The sequence below is a fragment of the Dipodomys spectabilis genome, unplaced genomic scaffold (genome assembly GCF_019054845.1).
Source record: "Dipodomys spectabilis isolate Male_0828 unplaced genomic scaffold, ASM1905484v1 ptg000783l, whole genome shotgun sequence".
Lineage (NCBI taxonomy): Eukaryota > Metazoa > Chordata > Mammalia > Rodentia > Heteromyidae > Dipodomys > Dipodomys spectabilis.
In genome coordinates, this window is record NW_024871460.1 from 763122 (window position 1) to 779152 (window position 16031).

Genomic DNA, 16031 nt, shown 5'->3' on the forward strand with positions numbered 1-16031 from the left:
GGGCATCCAGCCCGCCCCTTCCCACTCCCTGCCTCGCTCCTTCTGGGGAACTGAAACTTATTCCTGCCAAGAGAATGGAATGACAGATACATAGGACATCCTCACACAGATGGGTCTATTTCCCAGACAGAGCAGGAAGGATACTTGGTAAAAGAGTTTGATTTTTTTTCCCTTTCTACTGCCCAGGCCCCACTCCCAACTCCTTCCTGCTCAAGTTTATGTTTGTCGAGGCCTCTTTCTACTCAGCCTTACTTCCTGGGCTGCTTGAGAAACAGGAGAGAGAAGAGCTTAACAAATGTTTCCGTGTTTGCTTTTCAAGCAAGCAAAGGTAAGAAGGGGCCCATTCACAAGAGCTCTGGTAAGCTGAACTAGCAGGTGGCGGCCGGGCGGAAAGAAAGGAAACCCTAGAACATTCTGGTCCTCATGATCCTATTATCTACCCTTCTGATCAGAAACGTGACTCCTGATTGATTTTGAGGAAAGTTCCAATACCTCAAGCTATTTGCATCTTTCTCTTTTCTCACAGAGTTTGCTCATGTGTATCTGCTCATATGGTCTCTAATCTACACCCAACTCTTACTTCCTCTTTCTCAGGTGGCGAGCAGGAGAATGGCATGTCCTTCCCATGAGGACTTCCTTCTGATCCACACCAAAGCTGAGCAGGAGAGGAAAGAAGTCAGAGAGAAAGCCTTGGCCTTGTCTTCATCCAACCGTGTATGTGTGTGTGTGTGTGTGTGTGTGTGTGTGTGTATTATATCAGATGTGGGTCCAAAACCTAGCTACTTGGGCTTATTTTTACATCTGTCTTGGTCTCAGTTTTTCTATCTGTTAAATGGACTGAACAGTTCTCATTTGTTACTTTACTGGGCTGAAATGGAAATGATATAGGATGACAGTGTGGAGGATGGATTTTTTTTTTTTATTACAAACACTGTGTTTACACCCTACTAATAAGATCAGGTGTCAGAAATTGACATGTTGAATGGTAACCTGTTAATGACTAAACTCTAAACCCCGAACTACTTAAAGATAATAAACCAGGTGAGCTGGGCACTGGTGGCTCATGCCTGTAATCTTAGCTACTCAGGAGGCTGAGATCTGAGGATCATGGTTCAAAGCCAACTGGGCAGGAAAAGCTGTGAAATTCTTATCTCTAATAACCACAAGAAAACCAGAAGTGGTGCTGTGGTTCAAGTGGTAGAGCGCTAGCCTTGAGCTGAAGAGCTGAGGGACAGCACCCAGGCCCAGAGTTCAAGTGCCATGACCAAAAAATAAAATTAAATAAAATTTAAAAAAATAAAGAAAAAACTCCTGGTGTCAGTGAGTAATGTAACTGGTGTGACACTGTGAAGCAAGGTGGAAAAGGACTCCTTGTCCTTAACTGCTAAGTCAGTAATAGAGTCTGCTCTGGGTTTTCCTTTTTAAGTTTAATGTTCCTTGAGTGAGTTTTATTCTGCACTCAGGATTACAAGCTGCTAGTAAACAAAACAATTATGGAAGTTGAAGGAAAGAGGGATGACTTGTAGCTGTTAGGTGGGTTGGCAGAAAAACCCTAGAAGAAAATCATAGTGACTTGAGAAGTTGAAGAGATTCGTGCCAAGGGGATGGAGCGGAGAAAGGTGAAGAGAAGGGAGGAGCAGGAGGAGGAGGAAGAGGAGGAGGAGGAGGAGGAGGAGGAGGAGGAGGAGGAGGAGGAGGAGGAGGAGGAGGAGGAGGAGGAGGAGGAGGAGGAGGAGGAGGAGGAGGAGGAGGAGGAGGAGGAGGGGGAGGAGGAGGGGGAGGAGGAGGAGGAGGAACAGGAGGAGGAAGACCAAGAGGAGAGGGAGGAGGGAAAAGGGGAGGAGGGGAAGGAGAAGGAGGGGGAGGGGGAGGAGGATGAGGAGAGAGAGGGGGAGAAGGAGGAGGATGAGGAGGGGGAGGGGGAGGGGAAGCTGAGATGTCAGTCAGTCATGAAGTAGGCAGTGAATAGACCTGGGAAAGTCGTGTCTTTTTCCAGGAAGCCTCAGGACTCCCAAGTTCTCTCCTGGTGACCACATACTACCTTGCCTTTCCCTCCCTGTCTCTCCACTGACATGCTGTTTTATAATTGCTCGGGTTGATGGTGTTTATCTGCTTCCCCAACAGAGCAAGAGTCCTTTGAGATTTCACCATTGAATCTTAGTACACAATGAAGTGTTCGGAACAGGCAAGAGCTTAAAATACACGATGTTATCTAAATGACAGGAATTGGCCATTTGCTAAGGATTTATTTTGGGTTTGACTCTGTCACTGATTTACTGAGAGGTCTAAGGCTCACTTTTGTGTCTCTTTGGGTTTCAAAGTCCTCCCATTGTGTGACCTGAAGGCTCGATGAATTCAAGCATTTGAGTGGCACTCTGTTTACATAGTTCATCAAGTTCAGTGAGGTTCACATAACTAGAACACATTCATTTAGGTCAATGCTTCTCCAACTTTAATGTGCATGCTAAGTAAACTGGGGATCTTGTTAAAATGGAGATTTGACTCCAGTAGCTTGGGATGGACCCGAGATCATGCATTTTTATCAAGATCCAGACAATGCCACTGAAGCCAGATGGGCCAACAGTAGCTCTTGCCAGGTGGGACCCACAGTGTTCTACCATGAAACTAACTTGCAGGACACACTTGCAGGACACACAGGCTGCGCCCACGTGGTTTCAAACAGACCTGAAAATTTCTTCATACAGACCTTGAAATGATGATACCCTTTTTGATCCTTGGAAGGTATTTCAATTGGTGTTTTGATAGCTAGAATCTAATGGAGGATTTAACAAACTTGAACTCAAAGACTGACACCTTCATTTCCTAATCATGTGATTTCAGGCAAATTGCCCCAAACTCTTTGTTTTTATGACTTAATCTGTCAAAAGAGATGATGATAAAGTCAATCTAGGACATGAGTTTCTAAAGGCTAACTCAAATCACACAATACATAGGATAATATAGGTCACACAATTTACATGCCTGCATGCTTAGGACATGGACAATTCTTTTCTCCCTGACTCAGCAACACAGGAAGTGAAGAGGTTTCAGGAGCTCTAAGTTTCATATTCTTCTCACATCAAATAGTAAAGTGATGCCTTGGAGGAAATGCAGTCCCTTTCACTTCCTTTCTTTAGGGGGCTTTACCCCCCAGGTGCACTTTAGTCTACATCAGTGGAAAGACTAGAGTAAAAGTGAGAAGTTCTCAGAGGGAGCTGACTCACAAGTCCCACAAGGAAAACTAGCTAACTTGCGAGGCTGTGTGGGGAGGAGGCTGGGGGCTACCTACTGGAAACAGAAGGAAAAGAGAAAGAGAAGAGAGTAATGGGAATGAACCTCTGCGACTCACCTTACAACACAAGCCTTCTCCAGTATACACTCTTGTTTTTTTAATTCCATGTTCAGTGTGATTTTACTTATTTATTTTTTGGTTTTCTTCCTTCCTTTCTTTCTTTCTTTCTTCTTTTCTTCCTTTCTTCCTTCCTTCCTTCCTTTCTTTCTTTCTTTCTTTCTTTCTTTCTTTCTTTCTTTCTTTCTTTCTTTCTTTCTTTCTTTCTTTCTTTCTTTCTTTCTTTCTTTCTTTCTTTCCTTCCTCCTTCCTTCCTTCCTTCTTTTTGGTCCAGTCCTGGGGCTTGATCTCTGAGCACTGTCCCTGAGCTTCTTTTGCTCAAGTCTAGCATTGTGCCACTTGAGTCACAGTATCACTTCTGGCTTTTTCTGTGTATGTGGTACTGAGGAATCGAACTCAGGGCTTCAGGCATGCAAGGCAAGCACTCCGCTGCTAAGCCACATTCCCAGCCCCTGGTCTTCTATTTAAAAATATTATCTGTAAATAGTTCTACAAAGGAGTTGTCATTTAACAAAGTAGTTTATGAATACAATATATATTGATCAGTGTAGTGTCATTCCTTTCAACATTCTCATTCATCCTTCCCCTACCCAACCCTTTCTTCTTAATTTTGTTGTTGTTGTTGTTGTTGTTGGTCATGGAGCTTGAACTCCGAGCCTGGGTGCTATTCCTGAGATCTTTTTTACTCAAGGCTAGTGCTCTGTCACTTTGAGCCATAGTTCTACTTCCTGTTTTCTAGTGGTTTATTGAAGATAAGAGTCTCCTGGCCTTTCCTGACTGGTTTGGTTTTGAACTGGAATCCTCAGATCTCAGCTTCTCAAATAGCTAGGATTATAGGCATGCGCTACCAGTGCTTGGCTCTTTTTAATTTTGCAGGATTCTTGTTTGCATTCCCCTCCTCCTCTCCTTTTCATTCCTACCTTGTCCCCACCCCACCTGCTTCCTGGTGTTTTATTTTGCTGAACTTTGATTTTGGCTTTCTAAGGACTTACATTATTTGAGATCTCCATTGAATCTACCACATTTCAGTTAATACAATTGTATACATTGCATGCCACCCAATGTATTTTCTTATGAGTTTGTAGGGTAAATCTGGCTTCTACATATAAGAGGAAAATGGATCTGTTTTCTGCTCCTGGATGGATTTATTTTTAAACCAATTTTATTTGTAAAATTAAGACAAAACATCATGACAACTTTGTATTTCGGCTTTCTGGCAGGTTAGATATGAATACCGGTGTCATTAGCTGACTGGATCTTTACCATAGGCTCTTCTGGTCATCTCCAGAATAATTTTTTAGATGACTAAATAACAAACTCCAAAGTAGATTACTGATATTTAGTGACTTTCTATCAGAAAGTCAATCTTCCTCTGCCAAGTTTGTATCTATCTGTTTTCCAGTTTCTGGGCACCTAGTGATTCCACCTGACTCTAGAAAATTCAAATGATGTCTTTTGGAGACTTCAACCAATAACTCCCAGCTCAGGTGTGTGCATGCTCCATATTTAGCTTTCTTGGACTTTATATTTGTTAGCTATAACCAATATTTGAGAAGACAGTCTGGTCATGGATGTGATCCTGTGGCCTGCTGGATTTATCACTCCTAGAAGAAAGTTACACTTTAAAAGGAGCTCCTTAAAGTAAACAAGTCATTAACTTTGTAGGTTACTACAATGGCAGATTAGTACTTATTGGGAAAATTTAGAAGCCTGAAAGTGGGCAAGTCTAGTAATTTTACACTATAATCAGCTTTATGACACATGGAGCGCTCGTAGTTTAGGAAACTTCCCAGAGGACCTGGTACTCAACCAGAGTTGTAAAATCCTGGCTATTGATAAATACATAAGATATTAGAACATTTTATACTTTTGTGTATTATGACTTAAACATCCATTAGGTTTCCATTGTGATTAGACACCAAAAAACTTGAAAATTAACAAAAAATAATGCGTCTCATAACTGTAAATAAGTTCTCTGGGATCTGCAGGTGGTTCTCCTCAGAATGCCAGCTGGGTTACTTACTCTTTGGAAAATGCTTAGCTGGTTTAGATGGTCTCTCTCATGTGTGCAGTACTTTGTCTCCTTCTCTGTGTTCAACATCTTTGTGCTTTTCCACAGCATGGGAGTCTCATGGGAGCTGACTTCAAGAATGGAAAGAGATGCCAGGCCACTTAAAAGCTAAGCCTACAACGGGATAACACCACTTCTACTCTATCAAAGAAGGTCTACAGTCTACCCCAGGTGTGGGAAGGTAGAAAGCAGTCAGCACATGTGTAAGAAAGAAAGGAATCAAAAGTCTCCCCTTTAGATGCTATATATCACAACATCTCTCCATCAGTTTGCTAACTACTAGTAGTCTGTCATTTATTTCATTCTTATTGGAAGCAGAGAAGCACAAAATGACCAGTACATTTTAAATAATCAATAACTGTTTTAAAGATATTTGAGGACCTAGGAGATTGTTTTGTCTCTAATATTGACCAACTCTAACAAGAGGAAGCCCAGAAGTCATTCCACATATATGCTGTACCTGAAACCTAAGGAAGTCTTGTGAGGGACTAATATGATCAGAAGAAAAAGATCATGCACTGTGAGCCTAATAGAAATGGCTCAGATTCCTAGAACAGTCAGAGGTTAGACCTAGGGATTCGGTTTTGTCTTCACGAAAGTACACCGGGCTTTACTGGAAACTCAGGGAGATGGAGCAAATGCCACCTAAAAGCTAAACAAATGTACCACCTGCTACCGAGTTACATTCTTCTTTCTTTCTTAAAAGACATAATTTTGAAGTGATAATTAAACTCATAAGAATAAGAAATATTTTGTCGGGTATTCTGAAAGAAAAAGGGGAAAGAAGAGAGAAAGAGAAAGAAAGAGAGAGAGGCCAAATGTTTACTTAATGAGCAAGGGTATATGACTTCAAAAGGTGGAAGTGAATATGTCAAGTGAGTCATTCAGAAGAATTTCTCTGATATTGATAAGCACTGTATGTGGTTTTAGTTCATTTTCCAGAACAGTGACTCCATGTTCTCGAAAGGGTCATGGCTACTGGCAGGTTTGGGTAGAAAGCTTGCAGGAAGCATCAGTCCTTAAAGCCAGTGGCTATACACATAGAATCTGAAGCAACCAACAGAGAGAAGAAAAGAGGAATGGATTACAAAAGATGGGCAAGATGCCTGGAATGTCACACCTATGTCATCTTCTTTGCGGTGAAAGGGGAAATCCAAGGACCTATAGCTACCTTGGATACACCTGTGCAAGCCAGGCCTAATGGAGCAAATATCACAAAGAACAATGCCTACATTATTTCACAAGACTCTCTTTGATCTAGTTTGGAACTCTAGTTTTTGATGCCTCTGTTTAAAATTGAGTACATTTTGTGATGCCAGAACAGAATAGCTGAGACTGGGTAATTATAAGACATTGAGATTTATTTCTTATGGTCCTGGATATTGGGAAGTTTAGGGACTAGGAACAACTTGAGGTCTTTACTGTTGTGTAATTCCATGGCAAAAGCCAGAGCCCAGGTTCAGGCAAGCAGGTGAGAGAGGAAAGATAGTCCAAGTCATCTTCTTATTAAGACTCATCCTCAAGCAACAAAACCACTCCTGAAATAAGGGTACTAACTCAGTCGTGAGAGGAGAGTCTTCAAAACCTAATCACCCCTTAAAAGCCCCCACATCTTAATTACCTTTGTGGCCTGGGGATTAAAATTTCAACACATTAACTTTGAGAAACATATTCAAACCATAGCAGCTTTAGTATTCTTTGTCTTTCTAGCAGGGCTCCCCCTCCTTTTTTAACTCACAGACCAATAATTAATAGTTAAAAAGGAATCCAATGATCTGGTCTGCAAGAATCTTGAAATAGAAATCAGGAGGCTGATTTCTACAATTTTATTCCAAGGAGTAAAAGTGAGATAAGCTTAGAGGTCAGGAAGGAAGAAAACTAGAATAGGTTCCTGTCTATGAGAGGGGGCACTAGGCTGAATCTTCACAGTATTTCTCCCATTGTCTACTTTTTTTTTCTTTTTTTGTCATCATGGGACTTGAACTCTGGGCCTGCACACTGTCCCTGAAGCTCTTCAGCTCAAGGTGCGTGCTCTACCATGTGGGCCACAGCACCACTTCTGGTTTTCTGAGTGGTTTATTTGAGATACGAGTCTCACGGACTTTCCTGTCTGGGCTGGCTTTGAATCCCATTATCTATTTTTGAAACTCTGAAATGTATGTGCTTCTTTTTTATGCACACATAAACTGAGACTTAAAGAGTCTGCCAATCAGGTAAGGAAGAATTCAAAATCCAGTGAATCCTATCAGAATCTTATTTGTAGCAGAAAGATAAACAATTCAGGAAGAAAATGTACTGTAAACCTTTCTATCTCAAACAGGAAAATCATCATAGAGATGCAAGGGGAGAAAAGAAGAAAAAATCTGCCTCCATCAGAATGTGACAGAATAATCTGATGGAAAAAGTCAGACAGGAAGATACACTTAGTTTTATTGACTTAAATAAGCTTGCTTAATTTATGCAAAGAATCTAGAAATGAAGGATAAACTCTTTCATCTAGATTACAGTTATAAAATCCTAGCCTGTATTTGGTCACAAGGAGAAAACAAAAAAAAGACGTGAAGAATTTCCTCAAATAAAGCTTTTTAGGAAGTTGTTAGGCTGACACATGGAGAGGAGAAAGGTGGGTGAATACAGTCATAATATTCAATGTCTACAGGTGAAAATGGAACTGGGTAATTTCAAAGAATGGGTAGGGTTGGGAAAGATGAGGGGAGAAGATGGAAGAGGTGACACTGACCCAGATGCATCTTGCTCATAAACTGACATGCTGAATAGAGACTCATTTGTACAACTACTTAAAGATAAAATAAATATAAAAAAAGTTTTCATTTTGTCTAGACCTCAGTAAATCCAGGAATCCAGGAACAAAATTTTATATTCCAAGGAAATAGATAGAAACATAGATTAAAATAGATTGAAAATAAATAAAATAAGACAAATAGGTAAAAAAATTAATCACAGGGCAATATGGATATGGAATACTTCTCAATAGAACAGAAAAGAAATAAAAATAGAAATTAAATCTTATCTAGAGATAACTGAAAAGATGATTACTTGTTATCAAATCCCACTGGATATAAACTTATAATTAGACAGAATTGTGTAGCCAAAAATACCTTCATTATGTTATTATTGAAAAGAAATGAGCGATTCCAATTAAGAATCTAGGAATAAAACCACAAAGCAAATCAGAAGGAAGCATATGTGAACTGACAAATACGAAAGATGATATTCCTGATAGAGAAAACAACACAAAGGATAGAAAGGAGAAAAGGCTGGTAAAAAAAAAAAAAACCAGGAAGAAAATTAACCATGGCAAGGCTGCTGAAGGGAAAGGGGTTCAAGTCACTTGCTCATTTGTTCTGGAACACAGAGTAGAAAAATCTGCATAGCTGCATCAAGAACCTTGTCCAATACATCATCCCTCATGAAATGGAATTAATCAACCAACCGAAAGTTGGTAGTAGAAGTTTCTCAACATTGCTCAGTCCATGGGCTGTAAGGAGGTGTGACCTGCCAGCAATGTATTTATTTTGTGTTTATAAAGCAGCTGATGTGTGTTTTCCATTGAGGACTTGTGTATGTCTGAACTGTGTCTGATGTACAATAACATTGCCTGTTTACAGACTGTTTCTGCAAGTTTTCCATCAGCCTTAAGTATATACAAGGCAGAAAGGATGCTGGGAACTAAAACCAAGAGAAGCAAATGGACCAGTCCAAAAGGAGAACCCAGACTGAGACTGAAGAGAACTTACTGAACACAGTTTATAGAACTGTTGAGTATAGATTATCTATGAGGTAGGTGTGTGTGTGTGTGTGTGTGTGTGTGTGTGTGTGTGTGCGCGTGCGCATGTGAGAGAGAGAATATATGTGTGCTGGTATTTGAGATTGAACTCAGAACCTCACACTTGGCTGCTTTTTTTTTTTTTTTTTGGCTTGGGATTGGCCTTCTGCCACTGCAATCACAGCTCCACTTTTCATGGTTAATTAGAGATAGGAGTCTCAAGAACTTTTCTGTCTCGACTGGCTTTGAACTTTCACCCTCAAATTCAGCCTCCTGAGTAGCTAAGATTCCAGGCATAAGCTACTAAAGCCCAGTTGAGGTAGGGTTTTTTTTTATGCTTTTTGTTTTTTGGTTGTTGTTATCCTCAAAATGATGGTACTGTTACAGAGCTATTCAGCCACCTAGCCCAAGGACACACAGCTATAAGTAGCAAACTCAGATTAAACTCCAGGCTGGATGACATTGGAGACCCAGCTTTCTTCTAACCGATAGAACCATGTTTTCCCCTCTACTCCATTTCTTCCTATGATACACTCTCTCATTCCCTTATGGACGCAGGGTCTGGGCTATCACATCATGGATTGATCTAACTAAGAGGGGCACAGATGTGTGGAAAGAAAGCACACAGTGCTCCTTCCTCCATTGAATTGTGCTGTGCTTCGGCTGAGACTTCTCCTGTTATATAAATGGAATGTTTCTCAAATGTTTGCTCCATGAGTTTCCTTTCAAAGGATGAATAAAAGAATGAGGCGTTTTGTTTTCCTTTGTTCCACAGTAGCACCTATGTTAAGAATTTGTGCTTAAAACATGACTCACTAATTCTTGGAGCAAAGTACAAGGAAATGAACGGATCGAATACTTCTGGGAGATGGAAGCTTAAGCTTCTGTGGGAAAGAATCAACGGGAACCTCTTAGGCAAAGTTTCATTCAAAAACACACACACACACACAACAATCCTTACCACCCTACCCCTTCTCCAACAACTCCCAACATGACTGTGTTGTTCTAGATAGTTCCATTTTCTTCTTTGCAAGACTGTCAAATATTTCAGGCAAGTGATATCTAGTTCTTTTGTATGTGGGTGTGGGCTGAATTGTTAGGGTTTATAATTATTAACTGAATCATTGGTTTGTTGTTTGATAGGCAGTTGGATTTGGGAATAGTTATTTACAGAACAAAGGCAGGAGGGAGGTGGTTTAAATACAGGGCAGGGTAAATAAACTTGAAAAGTACCTAGTTTCTGTAGACTGAAGTACAATAAGCTTTCAACTAAACTCACTGCCTTTTAATTCTCTCAGCTATGGGAAGAAAATATTCACTGTTGGAATAATGAGATTCAGTTCTTTGCACACAGAAAGATACTGTCAGATGCTGGGTACTAGAAGGAGAACTATGGGGGTAAGTAGCCCCTAAACTGTCAGCCCGTCAGCCTCCGTAGTTTGATGGTCTGGATGTTTGGAGAATCATTCCTTGGTGGGAGGGAGACATACACTGTCAGTGAGTTAATCTGCAAGCTGCTGAGATCTGCAAGCAGGCTGCATGGGTGCTCAGGATGTTTGTTTTGGAAGTAGCTCATCCATAGAATTTCTTTTCGTTGCCTGAGACAATGAGGAGTGGGAAGTCACTCTGGGTGTGACTGTTTATTTCTCCTCTTTCAAATTCATTGTGCAATGCCTTCAAAACATAAGTCCTGGAGCTAGGAGGAATTGAGAGAATAAGCCAGAAAGGACTCTCCAGAGATGGACAAAACTTTCCCCAGTACCCTCTGCTTATTTGTCCATGAGTTTCCAAACTCTGCTTCCCCCCACCCCAAATGTCCCTACAAATTGTTGCATAGATGGAAAGTCAGGATCACCAACGAGTCCTTTCAAGATTCAAATGGGACCAGTCTTCTCTCTGATTCAGTGCTCAACAAGATCACCAACATCATTATCACCTCCACTACAATGACCATCACCACCATCAAAATCACCACCATCACCATCACCATCAGTATCATCACCATCACCATCAGTATCATCATCATCATCATCATCATCATCATCATCATCATAGAATTCTATCACTGAGGCTAGGTACAAATTCCACCTCTAACTCCACCATCCTTGTCACTTTCTTCATATGATTCTGTAATTTTCTCCCGAGCAACTATTTACTTAGTTATGTACTTCTACAACCAGGAAGCATATCAGGTCCTGGGAATCCCAAGAAGAATAGAACATAATTTCTGCCTATGAAAAGTGAAAGGATCCATCCATCCCAGGGGACCACATGGAGGTAGGCAAGCACAGAAGAAAGATGATTACAAGGTTTAGTAGAGGAGCCATATTTCCCCCGGAGAGAGAGCACCTGGTTGCCTCCACTATCTGGGTAGCAGCAGGGTCTGGGGGTAGAAAGTGAGGTAGATTGGAGCTCAGGTGGGTCTGGGCGGAGAGAGGGAGGGGCCAGCTGTATGATGGGAACTCCAAGGATGGGAGGGACTCAGGTCTGGGTGGAGCCTAGGACCAAAGGTGGGCATAATGCTTACAAAAAGAACCTAGCACATTTTGTAAGTGGAAATGATACAAGATGCTGTTTAAGAGATATAAATTAGATAATAGCTTTGATCAACTAATGGGATATAGACGCTAATAGTTCAAGAAGATCTGTTTAATCCTCCCCTTTTCTAGGAAGCTGGGCATTAGAATTTTTTTCTAGCTTCGAATAGCACATTTCACCATGCTAAAATAAGTAAAGCATAATTATTGCACATGGAAAGATACCTTCTGCAGGATGCTTCAGTGGTTCAGAACTATCAGGGCACTAGATCTCCAGTGATGTGGTTTTTCCTTGCATTCATGGCTGCAGGATGGTTAATCACTTGAGGCCTGCTGAATTCAAACTCAGCATGCAAAGAAAGCCAGAATAGGGAGCCTTTCTTCTCTTAATCATCGATTTTAACATGGTAAAGAAAGTATTACTTAAAGACTCTCAAAAATATGTATCAATATGTCTTAAGCAAGAGTTGTGTCATGTGGCTACTGCTAGCTGCATGGAAAGCCCAGGGAGGAGGACCAAGAATTTGTAGCTTCTTTAGTCAATGATGTAAAAGGAAAGGAAGAATTGGATAGAAATGGCTGGTGGTTATGAAGACACATAGTGCTCAAGAAAACGAAAGGGAAAGGGAGAGGAGGAGGAAAAAGGAAGAAGAGGGAGGTCAAGAAGAACATACATCTGTAATTTTCACAGCGGTCTCTGTGTGGTCTTGAACTCCCTATGATCAGGCGAGTGTATCTTTCTAGTTGTGAGGCCACTCTTAGAAAGCCCACGAGAGATTTTGTGACTCTTGGGTTTTTTGTTTTGTTTTTGAGTATGGGAGATAGGGTCTCACGATGAAGTAAAGGTGGATTCAAACTGGAGGTCCTCCATCTTTAGCTTCCTAGGTACTAGGATTACAAAGAAGTATGTGCCACAGTGTATTGCTCCAATCCTGACTATTTATATCTTTTTTTTTAAATTTAATTTTATTTTATTTGTGAACATACTGTACAGAGGGGTTACAATTACATGGGCAGGATAATGTGTACATTTCTTACCAAGCATTGCAGCCTCCTCCTTTGGTTTACCCTTCACATCCCTTCCCAGCCTCCCCCCTCCCCCCCAATCCCAATCCTTCTCCTCCCCCCCCCCCCCCCCCCCCCGCCTTCCCGACGTTGTAAAGCTCGTTTTGGACATGACAACTTGTACTTCTCATTGTTGCAACAGGTCCACCTGTATCCTTAAACAACTGGTACATCTTATCACTCCTAACTAAGGAGATAATCTGTCTCTTCAGCAACAGACTGATAAAATCTGTATAATGGAAGTGATGTATTTTTACTGGCATATAAAACATCATGCACTTCTTTTTCCTCTGGGCATGCTTGCTCATGGAATCCAGGTTGTAAGGAAGCTCAACTTTTCCCTAGAGGAGAAGACTTAAGTCTTTCAGCTGACAGCCTCACCTGGGCTATTTCATTCATAGCCAGAATTAATCTACAAAAACACCTGACAATCATATGTATAGCCATCTTGAAACTGGATCCTCTGCTATTAGGCTGGCCTCCCTAGATGAAGCCTCATGAAGCAGGCACAAGCAGGAACTAAGCTCTACTTAAGTTGGAAGTTTGTGAGTGGAAAAAGAAATGATGATGGCTGTTTTAAGTCATCAATTTTTAGAGATTTGTTACACAGCATAAATAACTAGAACACAGCCCATTTCCCCGAGACATTAAACCATACCCTACAATTCATTAATTTGTGTGTGTGTGTGTGTGTGTGTGTGTGTGTTTGTGTGCACCTATATCAGTGCTGAGGTTTCAACTCAGGGCCTCACATCTTTGCTTGGCCTTGTTGCTCATAGCTGGTGCTTTACTACTTAAGCCACACCTGCAGTTCCTGGAGTTAATTAGAGATAAGAGTCCTGTAGTTTCTTCTAACTGAAATAACTTCAAACCATGATCCTCAGATCTCAGGCTTCTGTGTAGGTAGGATTATAAGTGTGAGCCACCAGTGCCTGGCACTATTAATTTTTCAAGTAATGAAGTTGATGTTTTTCTCTTCAAATGCAGCCTTGAGGTTTTCTTTAAAACATTCAACTGTTCCCAAACTCATGGTATAAAATTTAGTTTGCTCCTGTGTAATAGATTATTGGATTAGTGATTGAAGACACAATTTTGTACAATCTTTATAAGAGCAGTGTTGGGATCTTGGCATAAACAATTCTCTTTCAATGGAGGAGATTTCATAGAGGAAACAGAAATGCATTCACTAATACCAAACTGGTGAAAGCTGCCGTAAACCTTGAAAGCAGTTTCAAACCCACGCTACATTTATTTACTATTGATCTCCTCATCTTGCCATCTTTTTAATTCTAATTCCATTCCTGATAAAAAAAATCAAGGAAGAGGCTTCAGCAACCAAAGTTTCATGAGAAAGGGGAAAATCCTCTTAGCTTTAGGATTCTGGAATTAAATGGGTAAGCAGATTCAGATCACGGATCATTATGAGGAATGCTCCAAGGTTCTTGAAATGGGGAGGTGAACCTGGAACAAATGGTGGAACAAAGACGATAGAGCCATAGGGTCCAAAAGCCAGGGATAAACACAAGTGGACAATTAGTTAGATGGGATTCGGTGATGACTAAATTATTAATTTTATGTGCGACTGGTACTAAACACCAAGACAATATTATAGACTGAGCATTTAATTATAGCCTGAGCACTTGGTAGTGAACAAGAGAAGCTAATTCCCTACTTCAGGGAGGTTTACAATCAAAGAAGAAAATATAGCATGTGTAAATCAATACATTTCAATAATTATTCAAAGAATGAGTCTTAAGACCTCTAAAATGATTTTATTGACCTTGAAATTCAAATCAGAATTAAGAAGGTGATGGATTGGTAAAATAACAGGCTAGAGAGAGGCTACAGCAAGAGCAGAAGTCTAGGACAAATGAGTTAGTGCCCACCTCCAGATTCACGGAGGTAGTATACTAGCATAGTCACTTTGTCTCTCCAGTTATTCCTTAGTCCATTGATCCACCATTCCATCCACCCATACCTCCATCATACAGGCTGAGTGGCCCCCACATCCCAAGATGTGCTGTAGGAATGAGGGGGTGCAGCATGGTGGCGAGTAGCCATCTCTATGGTGACAGTCACTCTGTGAGATGAACTTGCAAGTGATGGAACACTGACTTTCCTGCCAAGGAAGCTGAAACAGAGGTGAGTGATGTAAGCTGCATGACCCACGTGGTTAGAGGCAGCACTGAGACACTGCATCCTCTGTCCTTAATCAGGAAATGCATTATACATGACCTATGTTTTTTCAAACTCTCTTCCTCAGTGGGGCAACAATTATGAGTTTATGTATTGCTAGTGCTTACAATTTTAGGTTTCTTTAATTAGAGTATTTTAAATTACTGTTATTTTAATTTTACTTGTCTCTTGAGATGACATTCTAGAGGAAGAATAGCAAATAAAATAACACACACATGAAATCACTTTGTAACCCGTAAACTGTCAAACAGATGTGAGTTCCTACGTAGTTTTTATATCTCAGGATCTTGCTTAATTGGTTAGCATTGCTTCCTCCTCCGGGATCCATCCAGAGAAATTCACAGTGAAACAGACTTTCAGACTGATGCACTAAAGATATTTCATACATGGACCCACAGTAGGTGCATAACACATACTTGCTCAAGGAATAGCTAAGCTGGAAAATGTAGGAGACATGGTTTCAGGGCAGTGAGTTTCTGTGTGACTACTTACTGTGCCAAGGCACAAGCACTTTGTCACCCTAAGGGAAGTCTATGCAATTTCAACATGTGAGGAGAGGATTTCTATTATCCACCTTGGAAATGAGAAGCATATGGCTCAGGGGAGGAAGACCATTCTTTTGGAAAAAAGACATGCAATTACCTGCAGGTAGTATAACTAATGTTTTCAAAGTATTATTACGTTGTTTTTTTTTTTGCAGTTGGTTTTAAAGCCTTATGTTGATATAATGTTGTTTGTTTTGTGTTGCCTACTGAGTGGGTGATTCTTTAAATTGAATCTACAAACACCTGACCTAATCTAGAGAACAATCAGTTATTAAAATTTTGTGCATTGGAGACAGGTTGTCTGGGTTCAGATCCAGGCCTTTACTGTTAACCTGTAGACTAATTTGTTAGCTGTTGTGTGCTGAAATATTCTCTCTCTTCCTTTTTTATCCTTTTTCCAAAAATGAATAGTAAGCAGTATTACTTATAATTGTTGGAAGGATTAAATAAACTGATTCATGGAAAGTTCTTGGAAGAGAAT

The 16031-nt window shown here is 40.6% G+C and overlaps 1 long non-coding RNA gene across 1 annotated transcript; it reads left to right on the forward strand.

The window, feature by feature from the left end:
• The first annotated feature begins 604 nt into the window (after positions 1 to 604).
• On the forward strand, positions 605 to 6023 carry LOC122102488. The gene is made up of 3 exons (XR_006146502.1): positions 605 to 714; positions 4752 to 4836; positions 5469 to 6023. It is a non-coding gene; the product is annotated as an uncharacterized LOC122102488 (long non-coding RNA).
• Positions 6024 to 16031: the final 10008 nt, after the last annotated feature.